The sequence below is a fragment of the Manis javanica genome, chromosome 10 (assembly GCF_040802235.1).
Source record: "Manis javanica isolate MJ-LG chromosome 10, MJ_LKY, whole genome shotgun sequence".
Classification (NCBI taxonomy): Eukaryota; Metazoa; Chordata; class Mammalia; order Pholidota; family Manidae; genus Manis; species Manis javanica.
The window spans coordinates 78,578,959-78,595,093 of record NC_133165.1 but is presented as its reverse complement, the minus strand read 5'-3'; the positions used below and the strand labels follow the sequence as shown (position 1 = coordinate 78,595,093).

The 16,135-nt window shown below is 47.4% G+C and overlaps 2 long non-coding RNA genes across 2 annotated transcripts; both read right to left on the bottom strand.

Annotated features, from left to right (window-relative positions):
- Positions 1-3,036: 3,036 nt before the first annotated feature.
- LOC108386738 (uncharacterized) lies at positions 3,037-5,714 on the bottom strand. Its single transcript, XR_001850628.3, has 2 exons — positions 5,289-5,714; positions 3,037-3,498 (listed from the first exon to the last, which is right to left on the bottom strand). It is a non-coding gene; the product is annotated as an uncharacterized lncRNA (long non-coding RNA).
- Positions 5,715-12,843: 7,129 nt separating this feature from the next.
- On the bottom strand, positions 12,844-15,297 carry LOC108386791 (uncharacterized). Its single transcript, XR_012121430.1, has 2 exons — positions 14,861-15,297; positions 12,844-13,309 (listed from the first exon to the last, which is right to left on the bottom strand). It is a non-coding gene; the product is annotated as an uncharacterized lncRNA (long non-coding RNA).
- Positions 15,298-16,135: the final 838 nt, after the last annotated feature.

Below are 16,135 nucleotides of genomic sequence, written 5' to 3'. Positions count from 1 at the left end.
CCTCGACACTTACAGGTGCAGGCTCAACTCAAAAGCACTCACTTATTCATTCCCACGCAGGATTTTTCCCCACCCCAGAGGCCAGCCCAGCCCCCTTCGCTTTCCACCCCACCCCCCTCACAGTCCCAGCCTCAGTGTAGATGAATAGAGGTCACTCAGGTGAGAGCTTCTACTCAGCTCTGTTGACTTAGGCTGCCCATCCTCTTTGCTCTGGGGCCAGGCACCCTCTGCTGACTATGGTTCCTGAACTCTTAGGAGTCTCCAGCTCAAGGCTGTAGGTGAGGGATATGTATACACTTATTCCCAAGAAGTTAGAGCTCCAGAAAGGCAAATTTCAGCTCAATATTAGGCCTTTTCCAGCGAGCTACGTCTGTCCACAGGTGACATGGGCTGACTTGGGAGGAAGAGAACAATTCCAGACAAGGTCGGCAAGAGTGATGGGTGAGATTGCACTGGGTGACCTCCGAGTTATTTCCATCCCTAATAGTCTATGATTCAATGGAAGTCACCCTGCCAAAGCAGGGGCTTCTAGGAAGATCAGAACTGCTCTGGTCTGGAGTGTTGGGAGTAACTGATGGCCTTCTTGCCTAAGTTACCATTGCCCAACATGTACCAGGTCTCACTGGGTTGGGAGGACAAACAGGTCACACCTTAACTTGCCAGGTACTATCAAACACCTGTACCCCTCTGTTCCTCCATGAGGTTGTGATGTGTATGTCCTGTGTGCCCTAACAGTGCTCAATGCATGCCTGCTCCATCCCTTCCTACACACACACACACACACACACACACACACACACAACCTTTTTATATAACACCATTTTAATGGAAATGCTGTTTTTCTGAAATGAAAGTAGTTGCTACAGAATATCTGAATGATGCTTATGTAACTTTAAACACTGAGTTTGGGTGGACTCTAATTCATTAACTAAAGAGGAAAGGGAGGAAGTTCTTACATATTTATCTCCCATCATAAAATTATCATTAAAACAATAGAATTCTTAAGTTAAATAAATCTTCAATATTTAGGTGGGTAGGGTCCCATTTTGGGCTCTGCCTCTGTGCTCCTGCAAGGTGGTGGATTGCAATGGCAGGAGCAAGAAAGGAGATAGGAGTTGAGGACTGAGCATTGAGAGGGATCTGCTACCTACTCCAGTCCCGCAGTGTTGGGCAGGACACTTCACCTCTGTGCTTCCTTTTCCTTATCCACAGAGACAATACCTCCTCCATTTATGGTTTAAAAAGTACTTTCACATACTTTATCTGTCTCTTGATCTCTTACTTTGAGGATTTTTTTTGACACATTAATTATATTAGCTTCAAATAGGGATGATGAATTATGCCTATATTGGAGAATGATAGTGCTATTAAACAGTAGCCAATCTTAAAAACAGTGGTTATGAAGATTATATAGCAATATGGAAAGTGATTGTGTAACATTAATTGAAAAAGGATTATCATTTTTTGTGTAGGTTTAGTATTACAAAAACCATATGCAGAAATTGTATATTCCAGGAACAATTCCAGTTTTATGCCCATTTTGTAGATTATGAAACAGTTTGGAAAGGCTAGTTGACTTACCTGAATTCTCACAAGCTTATGAAAAGGAGAAGGAGGATTAGAATTTCTCTTTAGACTTTCAAACTAGAACCTTAACACTGTACCGTAGTTCCCTTCCTATCTATAGGATGGAGGGGAAGCAGAACCTAGTCACTGTCTTTCCTTGCTAAGGACTCTAACTGCATCACCTCCTCTGGGAAGTCCTCCCAGATACCCATTCTCACATCAAGGCTTTATAACTTCTTACTTACTCTTAGAGCACTTAGCATCATGTCTTGCAACAGTTAGTATGCTTATGGGCTTCCCAACCAGAAGGTGTGTTGGGACTCAGGACTATAATATTCATTACTGGGTCTCTAGTGCCTAGCCTAGTGCCTAGTGCAGAGCAGGCAACCTTTATGTCTTAACCAGTGTTCTTTTGACCGGGTGTACAGTGACCCACAGCAGGAAATGGATTTTATATTGTGAGACAAAAAGTTCATGGGAAAGTACGTATCCATGCTATGTACATATACTCTGATATTTTCTATTGCATTTATTGTATTCTATTTCATTTTTTTGAGATGCTGACCATGACTCTCTAAATTGATTTCATGACCTACCATCAGACTGTGACCTATAGTTGGAGCAACACTGCCTTCATCTCCTGAATATTGTGGACACCTTCTCTGTTTAGGGTCTAGCTGTCCCCAAACAATGCAGAAGAGATAGCACTCAAGTACCTCTTGCTCTGAGGTCAAAGAAAGGTTTACATTTAAAAAAACAGACAGAAACCCTCCCAAAATCATAGGCACAAGGGTGCAAACAGAATCCAGGGTGGGGGCGTTAAATGAGGTAAAGTCCCAGGACACTTGTTGAGCACCTGTGTGCCTCCAGAGACCTCAAGGGCAGTGGCAGCTTTACTGGAGCCCAGAATTCCAAAACACAAACAGGCAGGGCCTGGACTCTTGAATGCCATGAGCTTCTCGCCGCTCTCTGGGGTCATGATGGTCCTCTTTCCTACAGTTGAGAAGGTAGGGGAGAAGGGAAGCAAGTGGGTATTCCAACTTCTGCCTGTAACAGCCTCTTAAATAACCTGCTGGCTCCAGGAGGCACTGAGCCATTCAGTGACTGTGTGACTTTTGGTAGGCTGCTTAGGTTCAAGAGTGAGAGTGGCAACCAGGGTTCTCTGGGCCTTACAACTCTCCCAAGAGAGAGCTCACCCAACTCTCCATCCCTTCATTCAACTGGAGGGTTGCCAAACAGTTGAGGTAGTGAGGGTGGGGCTCAAAGAAGTGACTGTCCTTGTCTGTCTCCTGTGGCTACTTGAGTTGGCCTAGGTGTTTCTAAGCCAAGGTTTGCAAAAGAGAAACACTGTTGCAGGAGCTTCCTCTCTGGGAGATGCTGCTGCTCAGAGCCCTGCCCCTTTCCCCACAGAAAGTCCACACAGGGTTGGGCCAAGGAGACCTTTCATGACCCTCTGATGTAACTGAAATGTCCCATTAAAAAAAATGTTTATTTTTATTACAAATGGAACACACCCATTTTCTTGGTTTCTCTGTTCCTGTGGAGTCTAAGTTTCATTTTACATTGTAACTGGGAGGGTGGGGTCTCAGCACCAGGGTTCCAGAGCCCTGTGCCCTCCTGTCACAAGGCTTGTGTGGTCCTGTCCTGGCTGCTCAGAGCCAGAGCCTAGGGTGGGTTGGGGGAGGGAGACTGAGTGACAGTGACTGAACAGCAGTGTGGGTGCTGCATGCTGAGGGCTGGGGAGGAGCTAGTGGTATGGGGGTAGCTTCTCTGTAGAGCAGCCTGGGAAACCTCCCCGAGGCCTCCGACTTCGGATGATGCGTTCTGCAAGGTGCAGGCATGCTCATCATCCCAGACCTGCCACTTGGTTTCTTCACCTCTTCCTTTCCTCATATTAACGTGGGAATAACAATGTCCCTATTTCATAGGTACCTGTGAGGATTAAATGAGATAATATGTGAAGTACTTAGTGCCTGAAATGCTGGAAGTGCTCAGTACTCTTATCACCATCAACCCTTCTTCCAAACCTGTTCCTTCTGCACCTATCATATGCCCAGTTCCCCAGGCCAGAAACCTGAGGTCACCCGAGACTCTCTTACCACTCATCCTATTCCACCCACACTCAGTCCTGAAGACCAGTGGTTCTCCCCCTCAGTGCGTTTTCAGGCCTTTTCTATCTCTCCGTTCCCATTGCTTCTTTCTCAGGGGAGGCCGGCAACAGGCTTCCCATCAACCTTTTCTCCTCTAGGTCCAAATCCAAATTCATCCCCAGCTCTCCTAGATGCAAATCTGATTTTGTCTGTGTGGAATGATTCAGCGAGACTTTCAGAACCAAGCTCAGACGCCCAGCCAGGCACACATGGGACCCAAGATCTGGCTGCTGTTGGCTTACCCACCCCATCTCCTGTACCTTCCCACATCCCACCATGCTGTGCAGAGGATCCATGTACCTGGAAGTCTTTGACAACCTGTGACTCCACACCTTTGAACAGGCAGGTCTTTCTCCCAGGATGCCTTTCCCCTTCTATGATTACTCCTCACCTTTCCAAATACAATTCCAGAGCCACCTCTTCTCCAGTGCTGCCAGCTCTGTCTGAGATGCTTCTCTGTGCTCGTGTGTTTTCATTCTGGTTTACTTGACTACCCGACCCGCCGACCCCAGTCCAGTGCGACACCTTGAGGGTACTGTCCTTTTTTCTTCACAGACTAATGCCTTTCACAGAGCCTGGCACACAGTAGGCTCTGCTAGAAGCCAGTCCCAGAGGGCACCTTCCCCCTGGGCACTGCTGATCTCCTGAGGCACTGAGCCACAGACTGGGAGGCCGGGTGCCAGCCTCCTAGGCACGCTTTCACGGGGGTACCAGACCCAGAGAGGAGCCTGGGAGCTGACCCCCCCCACCACGGGGACAGCAGCCTGGGATTCCAAAGCCACATCTACCTTGGGCTTTGGAAACAAGCGGGAAGCCCACTGAAGCTTGGTGAAACCGACAGGCACCTTGCCCAGGCATCAGAACGGGCGCGTGGCGTGGTCGAACCCGCAATAGTGCAGACCCCCAACCTTCCCACCCCACGGTCAATGTGCAGGACTGTATAAAGACAACTCTATGGGGTGGAAGCCGGCGGGCCTGGCCCTAGTTCCCGCCTCGCTGGATCTCTGCTCCTCGGGTGCACAGCCTCCCCCTCCCCCAACCCAGTCCTGGCCGGCCACGTGACCTGCGCCCCCAGCAACCACTAATCGCCAGGCTCCGGCCCTTCTCCTTCTCCTAAATAGGGAAGGGACAGAGGGCAGATCGAGTTTCTCGGCCCGTATTTACAGGTTCCCCGGACGAAGCCAAACCTCCTCCCCTCGCTCCACCAGCTCACGCGCTGGAAGGGCCCCTCCAGCGCCCCGCCCCCACCCCTCCAGTCTGCCGACCCTGCGGAGCCCCTCCGCCCCACCAGCTCCTCTGGGGCGCTGCAGAGGTGGCCGCATTCCAAGCTCAGGCTGCCTTTTGAGGTCACGTGGCGCGGTGGGGGTGGGGCGGCGGAGTCCCCTGACCCGGGGTCTGGGTCCGTCTCCCCAGACTTCGCGAAGCCAGGGTCGCTTTGGCCTGTAGAGCCCGCGAGTGACGCGCGGCGAGTTTTTACCCTCCAACGCCCACCCTGTACCTGGCCCCTGCTGAGCGGTCGGCTTCCCACCTCCAGTCCTCCCTGCACCCAAGTGGAGGCCGCGCGTGCCTTACCTTGGCGGACACCGGTAGGGAGTAGGCGACGAGGGCCAAGCCTGAAGGACTAGAATCTCACTCAGCTCTTGACCCTCGAAATAGGCAGGGAGGCGAGAAGACCGGGTAGAGCTGATGGCCTAATTTAGATCTATCCTTGTTCGGCAGTCCAGGTCAAGAACTGTGTCCCCTCTGTTGAGCCTGGGTCCCAGACCTCCATGAGTTGTACTTGGGCCTGGGGACAGGGAAAGTCAGGGGATTGATTTCTTTTTGGGCTGAGCAGAGAGTTCTTCATCTGTTCACTCCATTCTAGTGTGGCTGCAGTAGTTAGAAAGCCTTGTCCTGGAGCTGACCCCTGTCACGTGAGGGGGGCCTTAGCTGCTTTAAAGGGTGAGGCAGGAGTGGTGGGATTGGAAGCAAGCGGTTCTGTGCTTGACAGGTGTGACCTTGTAAGAAGGCAGGAGTAGATGGTGGAATGGAGATGGCAGAAGGGAGGCATGTTTTGGGTGGAGGGGGAGGTCTGCATTTTTCGTGAATCATTAATTCACTCATTCAATTATTTATTGAGCCCTTAGTTTGTGTGAGTGTTATATCCAGCTATTTGCATGATCACTGACTGCTTTACAGGGCTGGAGTGAGTAAGGCAGCATTCCTGCCCTCCTTCAGCATTCAGTCTGGTGGGAAAACCAAGCAAGCCAGGGGCATTACTGTGCAGTGTGCTAAGACGACTGGGAAAGCCTAGCTGCATGAAAGCACAGAGGAGGAACAGTTAGCCTAGGTTAGGTGGCCGGGAGGATGGCTAAGGAGAAAGTGGTATCTAAACTGAGGCCTGAAGTATAAAGCATCCTTAACTGGTTGGGTTGAGAGTGAAATAGGAAAGAAGAGCCTTCCACGCAGAGAGCGCAGTGCATGCAGAATCCTAGAGGCCTGTTCTGGGAACAGTGCAGTAGGGCTGGACTAGCCACTGGGTAGGTGGCTGATGAAAACAGGAGATGGAGAGAGAACATTTGGGAGAACAGAGCTGACCTGATTCATAAAAATGCCCACCCTGGAGGGGATGAGGGTGGGGAAACCTTGTTCCTTTGGGTCCACACGGGGCTCTAATGGAGGATGTAACGCCTCTCTTTATAGTTGCTTTGTAAAATTAATATTTACTTTTATCAGGATAATACATACACATAGCTTAAAAATCAAATAGTTTTAAAGGGCTCGTAACAAAAACAAGTCCCTCTGGCCTTTCTCCCAATCTTTATTCTGCGCCCCAGGGGCAATCACTTTCAACTCTTTTACCATTTTCTTCTGGTATTTCCTTCCTTATTTCTAAATAATATATGTACTGCCATTCTGGATTCATCCACCTAATTTGTTGACTTCTTGTTTTAGTAGATGAGGATTTTGAGTCTCTTATTTGCGTCTTCTCCCCCCTACCCCCTTATGTTTATATCATAATTTATGGTTAAACCCATGTTTGGTGTTTTCATTACTGACTTTGAAAATGTTGTGTATTTTTGAGGCAAGCATTTCCTCTTCACAAGTAACTTTTTGTTGTATGCTCTGTTTACATCTCCTTTCCTGTACAGCTTTTTTGTTTTTCCTGGAGTTAATTGCCTTATTTTTTATTTGCTTGGTTTTCTTTGAATCTCTGGCTCCATCTTCCCACACCCTTCAACAGCTCTGCAAAACGCCTTCTCAGTACAGTTTTGCATATGGCCAAACCTGTCATATAATCTTACTGGTTCTGTTTTGATTTTCCTTGGAGACATTTGTCCTGGGCCACTCCCTCCTTCCGTTTCTCTGCAGATGTGTGCTCTGTAGCCCACCTGTCACCTTGGACTTCCTGTTGCTGCTAGTTAAGAATTCCCTTTGCCCTTTTCCTCTTTTAGGGACCCAGTGTCTTCCTCTTTCTGTGTTTACTTCCTTGTTTGGATGAAGCATAGCCTCCAGTAGTTTCCTGGGAAAGATTGCCAGGGAGGTAAAATTTTAGGACTTTTGCATACTGAAAATGACTTTATTCTGTACTCTTAACATTGTTTCATCTAGGTATAGAATTTTACGTTGAAAATCATTTTCCATCAATTTGGAAGACATTGCTTTTTTGTCTCACAGCTTCTAATTTTGCAATTAAGTCTCATGTTATTGTATTATTGAGACTTTGAATTCACCTCCCTGTATCCCCACTTTTAGGATTTTTCTTTTTTACCCCTGGTGTATTAAAACATCACAGTATATTGGCATGGTTCTTGATAGGTCTTTTTAGTCTAACAGTGGTTCTCAAAGTGTGGTTCCTGGACCACCACCATTAACATCATGGTTTGAACATGCAAATTCTGGGGAGCATGTTCGATATGCAAATTCTGAGTTAGAACATGTTAGGAATGCAAAATCAGAATCTTGTAATAGGTTCCAGTAACCTGTGTTTTTGTTGCTATTTATTGAGGTATGATTGACATGTAACATTACATTTGTTTTAGGTGTATGACATAATGATTTAATATTTGTATACATTGTCAAATGATCACCACAGTATATCTAATTAACATCCATCACCACATATAGGTATAATTTTTTTTTCTTGTGATGAGAACTTTTAAGATTGACTCTCTTAGCAACTTTCAAACATGCAATATAGTATTCTTAACTATGGGCACCTTGCTGTTCATCCCTGTGACTTATTTTATAACTGAACTTTGTATCTTTTGACCATCTCCACCCATTTTGCCAACTCCTCACCTACACTCCACCCCCAACTCTGGCAATCATCGTTCAGTTCTCTGTATCTATGTGCTTACTTTTGTCTTTTTGCTTTTTGGGTTCTTTTTAAAGATTCCACATATAAGTGAGATCATATGGTATTTCTTTTTCTGTCTGACTTATTCCACTTTGCAAAATACCTCAAGGTCCAACTCTGTTGTCAAAAATGGCAAGATCTTCTTTTCTATGGTTGAATAATATTTCATATATATGTATAACTATTGAATATGGCTAAATAATATTTCATTTTATATATATATAAAATATATATATATATATGAAAGCAATCTGTGTTTTAACAAGCCCTCCAGGTATATTCTAATATTCTAATGTGTCCTAAAGCTGGAGAACTCTGTTCGTTTTTTTTTTTTTCGGTATCATTAATATACAATTACATGAGCAACACTGTGGTTACTAGATTCCCCCCATTATCAAGTCCCCACCACATACCCCATTACAGTCACTGTCCATCATAGTAAGATGCTATAGAATCACTACTTGTCTTCTCTGTGCTATACTGCCTTCCCTGTGCCCTCACCACCACATTATGTGGTGCCCCTTTTTCCCCTTATCTCTCCCTTCCTACCCATCCTCCCCAGTCCCTTTCCCTTTGGTAACTGTTAGTCCATTCTTGGGTTCTGTGAGTCCACTGCTGTTTTGTTCATTGAGTTCTTGCTTTGTCCTTACACTCCACAGATGAGTGAAATCATTTGATACTTGTCTTTCTCTGCCTGGCTTATTTCACTGAGCATAATACCCTCTAGCCTCATCCATGTTGTTGCAAATGGTAGGATTTGTTTTTTTCTTATGGATGAATAATATTCCATTGTGTATATGTACCACCTCTTCTTTATCGATTCATCTACTGATGGACACGTAGGTTGCTTCCATTTCTTGGCTATTGTAAATAATGCTGCAATAAACATAGGAGTGTATATGTCTTTTTGAAACTGGGCTCCTGCATTCTTAGGGTAAATTCCTAGGAGTGGAATTCCTGGGTCAAATGGTATTTCTATTTTTAGTTTTTTGAGGAACCTCTGTATTGCTTTCCACATTGGTTGAACTAATTTATATTCCCACCAGCAGTGTAGGAGGGTTCCCCTTTCTCCACATCGTCACCAACATTTGTTGTTGTTTGTCTTTTGGATGGTGGCCATCCTAACTGGTATGAGGTGATATCTCAATGTGGTTTTAATTTGGATTTCTCTGATGATTAGCGATGTGGAGCATCTTTTCATGTACCTGTTGGCCATCTGAATTTCTTCTTTGGAGAAGAACCTCTGTTCTAACAATTTATGTCCTTTAGTTCTGAGAATTTCCTTATTATTTCTTTGAAATTTCTGCAACTCCTAATATTTGGATATTGAACCTCTTGGATTGATCCTCTAATTTTCTTATTATTTCTCTCTTAGCATCTCTTTCCTGTATTTTCTGGGAGATTTTGTCAATGTTATATTCCAACCCATTTACCTTGTATGTTTTTCTTTTTCTTAAAAAATTTTTAAGAGTGCTTTCATGTTCCCTGTTTTTTCTTTCCTATTTTGAATGGTTTCCTGTTCTTATTCCCTGGATGCACACAGTATTATCTCTTTAAAGATAATTAATTTGAAATGTTCTTCCTATATTGCCCCTTTCTTCTGATTTCATGTTTTCTGTTCTTTTGATCTATGTCATGTTGGAGACCTTCCTCAGATGTCTGGTTTTCTTGGATATCCATTCGTATTTGAGAAGGAGGCACTGCAGAGCCAGCAGAAGCTCTCGATGTGAGCTTATGGTAGGGGATTAGGTAGCTGGCACTGGGGGGTCCCAATAGTCTATATCAATGGCACAGCTTGTTTTTTTTCCAGAATAGAAGTCTCTGGTATAGACTCTGGCTTGAAGGCTACAAGCTCACCTGCTCAGAGTCAGAGCTGGGTAGCGTGGGAAGTGGGGAGAGGTGTGTGGCAAGCAGACTGAGTAACAATTCAGAATGCTGACTTTCACTCAGTTTTTGATCCCACTCCTTCACCACCCCTGCTCCCTGCAAAGTCCAGAATGTCTGTTTCAATATTTCCTGTCTCCTGCATGAATGTGGAGGGTATACCAGTCCCTTGATTGTGCTGGGTACAGTTGAGCTTCCTGACTATCAAACGGCTCTTAAGTAGAGCTTTGAGCAAACACCCAGTTTTTCGGCCCCTGCCTTCTAGTTTCCTTACTGCTTCCAATTCCTGGGCTCCTCTGAGGTTGTGCGGGAAAAGGCAGCTCCCTTCGTGTAGGTGTGTGCCTCTGGATGTGTTGGGCGGGCCTGTCCTAGCCATTTGGCACTCTCCTCTCCTCTTTCTGTGCAGGAGTCTAAGTGTCTCCTAGTCCAGATGAAGAAGAAGTTCGGGTTTCTGTTTCTTATTCTTGTTGTTTTGAGGGTAATTTTTGAGAGAAAAAAGGGACAGGAAGGGCTTTACTCCATTATCTTGTGACCAGAAGTCTGAAATGCCTTCTTGAGGTGGACCGTGGTGGTGCCTGGCCTTACACTGTTGCTCCCGCTGTCAAAGAGGGAGTGGGCTGCCTGTAGGAGGAAGGTGAGCAGGGGCAAGAGAAGAGCTTCAGGAGCTTAGAAGAGCTGCTGTGGCACCTTGCTTGGGAGTCGCCCCCCAGGGATGACATGGATAACCTGGCTAGTTGATGTGAGACAGAATCAGTGGTGGGTATAGCAAGGAACAGGGGTGAGGGCGGTGGGCAGTTGGGGGAGGAACCCCCGGCTTGGAGGGAGAGAGCAAAAGGGGTGGGGGACATTCTAGAACCAGAGCAGGGGCAGTAAAGTGGCTGGCTTTGGGCAAGCCATTTGCCACGTGGTGAAAGAGGATGAGACCATGTTGACAACCACCAAATGGATGTTGATTGTGTGCCGGGGACTGGACCATGCTCTTTAGAGCAGACTCAGGGGAATGGGAGCCCAAGAAGGGGGAGGAGATGAGGAAGGAAAGGAGTTTAAGGTCAGAGAAGGAAGGTCTGAGTCTCAGATGTGAGGGTGGAGCAGGTCTGAATGATGATGGTATCTTGGGTCCCAAGGTGGGAGAGCTGCTCCAGTTCACAACCACGAGGCAGCATGTCTCTGAGGAGGTTGAGAGAGGAGGTGGGGAATGGCTGTGCAATTGCTCAAGTCTACTGAAGGAAAGACAGTGGATGGAACAGGCCTCTTGGACACCAGGGAAGGAAGGGTGTCACTTCAGTCCCCTTCAGTATTTGCTGAATCCCTGTGGGGCACCCTCCTGAGGTTACATAGCCTGGGAGTATAATTACAGTACAGTCACCTGAAATGCAGAGCCTCTGGCTCTAAGCCTAACAGTTCATCTCTCAAAACCCACCAGATGTTTCTGAGGTCTTAGGGCTATTTCACATCTGTTGCTGTGTGACCCTTCTATTCTGTCTCCTGGATGTGTGCTGACATCAGCCCTCCTGGCCCAGAATCCTGCTGCTGTCCCTCCTCACTGCACAGCCCTGAGCTGCATAGCCAGAATGCTGTGGTTACAGGCCACATAAACCAACTTTGGCTAACTTAAGCAGAAAAACAATTTATTGGGAGGTTATTGGGCAGCCCATAGTTTCAACAGCCATTCCCGTGCTATTTTATGTGCTGGTAAGCCTTTATTTTGTTCTTGAATTTACCTGCCCTGTACCCAGGGAAGAGACCCCCATCATAGGAGATGAATGTTGGTGAGTCTAAGGGACCAATCAGGGTGCTTCTGCCTCCCTGCCTGACTGGTTTAGGAGTAGGTGGATGATGCAACCCTGGCCAGTAAGACCAAAGGGAAAGCCTATCAAGGCCGGGGGGTCTTGGCAGAATCACAGAGAAGCTGATGGGAGCTTTGACTTTGTTGAAGGTGAAATTACTCTCTGCTCTAAAAAATGATATCCATGCTCATTGTGTAAGTCACTTTTGTCAGTTTTCTGTCTCTTCCAACCAAAAGGTTGTGACACATAAATGTCAGGCATCTAGTTGAAAGGGTGAAGGAGGGAGGGGGAAGTAAGCTGATGGCTAAAGGGTAAGAAAGTAAAAGACATTCATGCATCTTTTGGAGACACAAGAATTACCTAATAAGAACTGACTGAAGATGCTAGCAAGAAAGAGAATGGGCAGGGAGGAGGCCACTGCCCATTAAGCAGACATTTACTGCATTTACTGTGGGCCAGGCACTGTGAAAGGAGCCGGGATAGTGATGAGCCAAAGATGAGGTCCCTGCTCTTACAGATCTTTCAGTGTGGTGGGGTGGGGTGACAGTGAACATGTAAATAACAAAATAAATAGGGTAAGATAATGGAAGGTATTTTTAATGGGGTGGTTAATTTTGATAGAGGGTGGTCAAGAAAGTCCCCTCTGAAGAGGAGACCCAAAGGGTGGAAATGAGCCAGCCATGTGAAGAACCATATGGAGATTTCAGAAAACATCTCAGAGCAACAGTTGGCTCTGTCCTGGCTGGGAGTCTAATGCCTGTTCCAGAAAGGGAATGAGATGGCAGCAAAGTTGCCTTGAACTCATGTAGGCCAGGAGTGACAGAGTAGGTTCAGACATGTATTTTCCCAGGTCTGGTATGGGCATCACCTTCCCTGTGACAGGATAGGGTGGGAACCTAGGTATCACTGGCTTTCTAGAAGCTGGAAAAATTTGAATGGAGTATTTGGAAGGAGAGCCTGTGGGTTGAAGGAAAGACACTTGGGGCCAGCAGATGACCCTCTGGTCCCTGAGTACCCAGCTGCCTCCTTGCCCACCAGTCGTGAGCATCAACCTGAACTCCTGTTTTAACACATCTTAGTTTGGGCTGCTGCAACAGAATATCATAGACTAGGTGGCTTATAAGCAACAGAAATTTATTTCTCATGGTTCTGGAGGCTGGGAAGTCCAAGATCGGGGTGCTGGCAGATCCGGTGTCTGGTGAGGGCCTGCTTCCAGATTTGTAGATGGCTGTCTTTTAGCTGTGTCCTCACATTGAAGAAGGAGCCAGAGAGCAAAATGGGGGGTTTCTTTCATAAGGGCACTAATTCTATTCATGGGGGTCATGATCTAATTACCTCCCAAAAGCCCTACCTCCTAATACCATCACAGGGTGGTGGGGCGGAGGGTTTAGGAGCTCAACATGAATTTGTGGGGACACAAACATTCAGCCCTTAAGAAACAGCTCGACCAAATCAATAAGACTTCCATAGTGTTTACTTTTTGTGTGGCTTCTGCTGAGAATTTGTTTGTTGGGAACACCCCAAGAGAAAGACAAGACCTGGCCTCAAGGAGCTTTCTGGTCAAGGATTCAAGGATACTGCATCTGAAACAATTAGAAAGCAATTTATCAGCAAAAGATCAAGGATGCCCAATAGGTTATATATACCATTGGCGGCCATCACAAGCCCCTTACTGTCTACTGCATTGGCCACAACCTCCCGACCTAGCACCAGTGGTCGTCTCCTTGCCACTCTTCTTCCCCAGGGTCAAGGGTGGCTTCTTCCTTACTGAGCCCCCAGATCCCTTCATGGATGATCCATCAAGTTATGATTTCTTTCAACCTGTGCTGCCTTCATCCATTTTCCTGGGGATGTGAAAGAGGAGGATGGAGGGACCAGTCAGCTGGACTGAGACTCCTATGCCCAAAGTTGACAGTGCCACAGTGGGGCTCTTCAAGAGCCCACCCAGCAAGAGGTCCTAGTTCTGGGGATCCTGTAGCTGAACCAATAAGAGAAATATTGAATGCTTGCTTTGTTGGTCTGTCAAAGAGGCAGACTACTAGCATTTTTCTTGTATTAACTCATTAAATGTACCCAACACAAGGTGGGGACTTCAAGTATTCTGTCTTACAGTTGAAGAAACTAAGGCACAGAGAGGCCATGTCACTTGTCCCGGTCAAACAACTAGTAAGAGATGCAGCCATGATTTGAACCCGAGCAGTCTGACTGCAGCATGCCTGGTTGACACCATTGTGCATTCTGCCAAATTGGCTCATTCTAGGAATTTCCCTTCTCCTTGCCACACCAGTAAGAACTGAGCTAGAGGCCATTCTGAGCCAGGACTGGTTCCCCTCCTCCCTGTGTGAGGACAGAGAGTTGGGATCCAAGAGAAGAGGAATTCCAGAAGAAACACTGCCATTTTGGCTATTTTTGCAATGTTTCCCAGGCTGGGAGCTCTAGCTTTTGATTTGCCAGGTGTCTCTCTGTTCTTCTAATTAACGCCAGTCAGCCCTTAGCTAGAGCCCTGCCTATAGCTGGAATTCATAAGCCAGTAGCTCAGGGGCCAGTCCTCTGGCAGCCAAGGAGGACAAAGCAAGTTCTAACTCCAGGTGGATCTTCCTGTAATGACGTTCCCTTCGCCTCATCTACAAAAAGCCTCAATATGATCTCTCGCGTGATCTCTCGCGTTTATGGGTGGAGGCCATGGTGGCAGAGTGCAGGAGGAGGAAGACTTGGTCTCAAACAGCTCCCCTTTGCCTTCCTGGCTTCTCTTCCAAAATGCTGTCAGTCCTGCCAGTTCGAAAATATTTTTCTCCCTCCCTTTGTCTTCTTTCTTATTTAAAAAGAAAAAAAAAAGCCATCTGGTGTCAAATTCACTCCTGGCACATCATAAAGGGTAGCACTAAAAATGTCCCTGAAAACTAAAAGGAAAACCACAGCAGTGCACATGGAGTTTAATCTCTGCAGCCTCGAATTTCAGATTGCTCCGGGCCTCAGGGAGCAAACCGCTCCGCTCCGTTGGTTGGCTGGTTGTACAGATGGGGGAAACTGAGGCCGGGATTGGCTCGCTCTTTCAGAAATGTTTACTGAGCGCCTACCATGTTCAAGGCACTCCTCAGGCGCGGGAGATAACCAGGAACATGAAAGAAACAAACCTCTGCGGTCCTAAGTTGCCGCCACCGCGCCCCAACGACCTGGCCTCGGTTTGGCTCCGCCAGCCGCACGTCGGGGCGCCGCTCCCCGCGTGGGGACCGCCGGGTGCCCGGGGTGGGGGCTGGGGGAGCAGTCTCCGCCGCCTCCTGGGCCCGCATTCCGCCGGCGTGAGCAAAGCTTTCCCGCCGCGGGCGCTGGGCCGGTCCAGGCGGGCGCGGGCGCGGGTTCCTCGGCGGCAGCCGGCCCTGGTGCGAGCGCGACGCTGCCGGCGGGGCGCCCGGGAGGCCCAGGCGGAAGCGGGCGGGGCGCGGGCGGCGGGCCTGCCCGAGGACGTGGAGGGGGTGGGGCCCGGGGCCCTGCCCCGCCTTGACCACCCAGGGGGCCCGCCGGCCACCCTGTCTGGGGCCCTGCGCAGGGTAAGCACAAAGTTCGCTGCGATTTTCACTCCCTTTCTGAGGAGTTCTGACCACGCCCAGAGAAGGGTTTTTAGTAACTACAGAAAACAGGCCCTAAACCGGTTCTTGGTATGAGTCTAGATATTTACTACAAGCACTTTTCTCCTTTATTTAAAAGAGAGAACACTCTCATGCCTGCTGAACTTCAGCGTATCTCTGGGACCGAATCGGTTTCTTACTACTTGGCTCATTTTACAAGCGAGATAGCCTAGGCACATAGTTCTGTGATCACTCGGAAGCCGAGAAGGAGTTAACCCACCTCAGCACCCTGTCTGCAGCCACCTCAGGTCACCTGACTCTCTCAGGTCAAGCAAAGCCCTTCCTGGACCCTGATGTAACAGGGAGAGGAACTGGCCCGACTTTTCAGACCTGGTAGCTGAGTGCTGGTGCCTGCATGTGGAGTGGGGTTAGATAAAAACAGATTAAGCCATAGACCTGCTAAAATATAAGCACTGGGAGGGCAGAGATATGACTGTTCATGGCTGTATCCCAGGCTCTGAAAACAATGCTTGGCACATAGTAGATGCTTAGTAGATATTTGCTGAATGGATGAATATAGCAAAAGTCCTCAGATTCCTAAGAATAACATGCATCTTCTCTTCTTGCTGTTTCACCTTCTGTTTAAACGTATGCGTTCTCTCTCGTCTTCCCTCTTAAATCTTGAGCTTCTATTTAAAAAATTTTGGGGGTGTGTGTGTTTATTTTAATATATCTGGAATAATTTTAGACTTAAAGAAAACTTGCTATGATTGCATAGGGAGTTGCCATATATATATACCCTTCACCCAGTTTTTCCCAAAGTTAACACTTTACCTAACTATG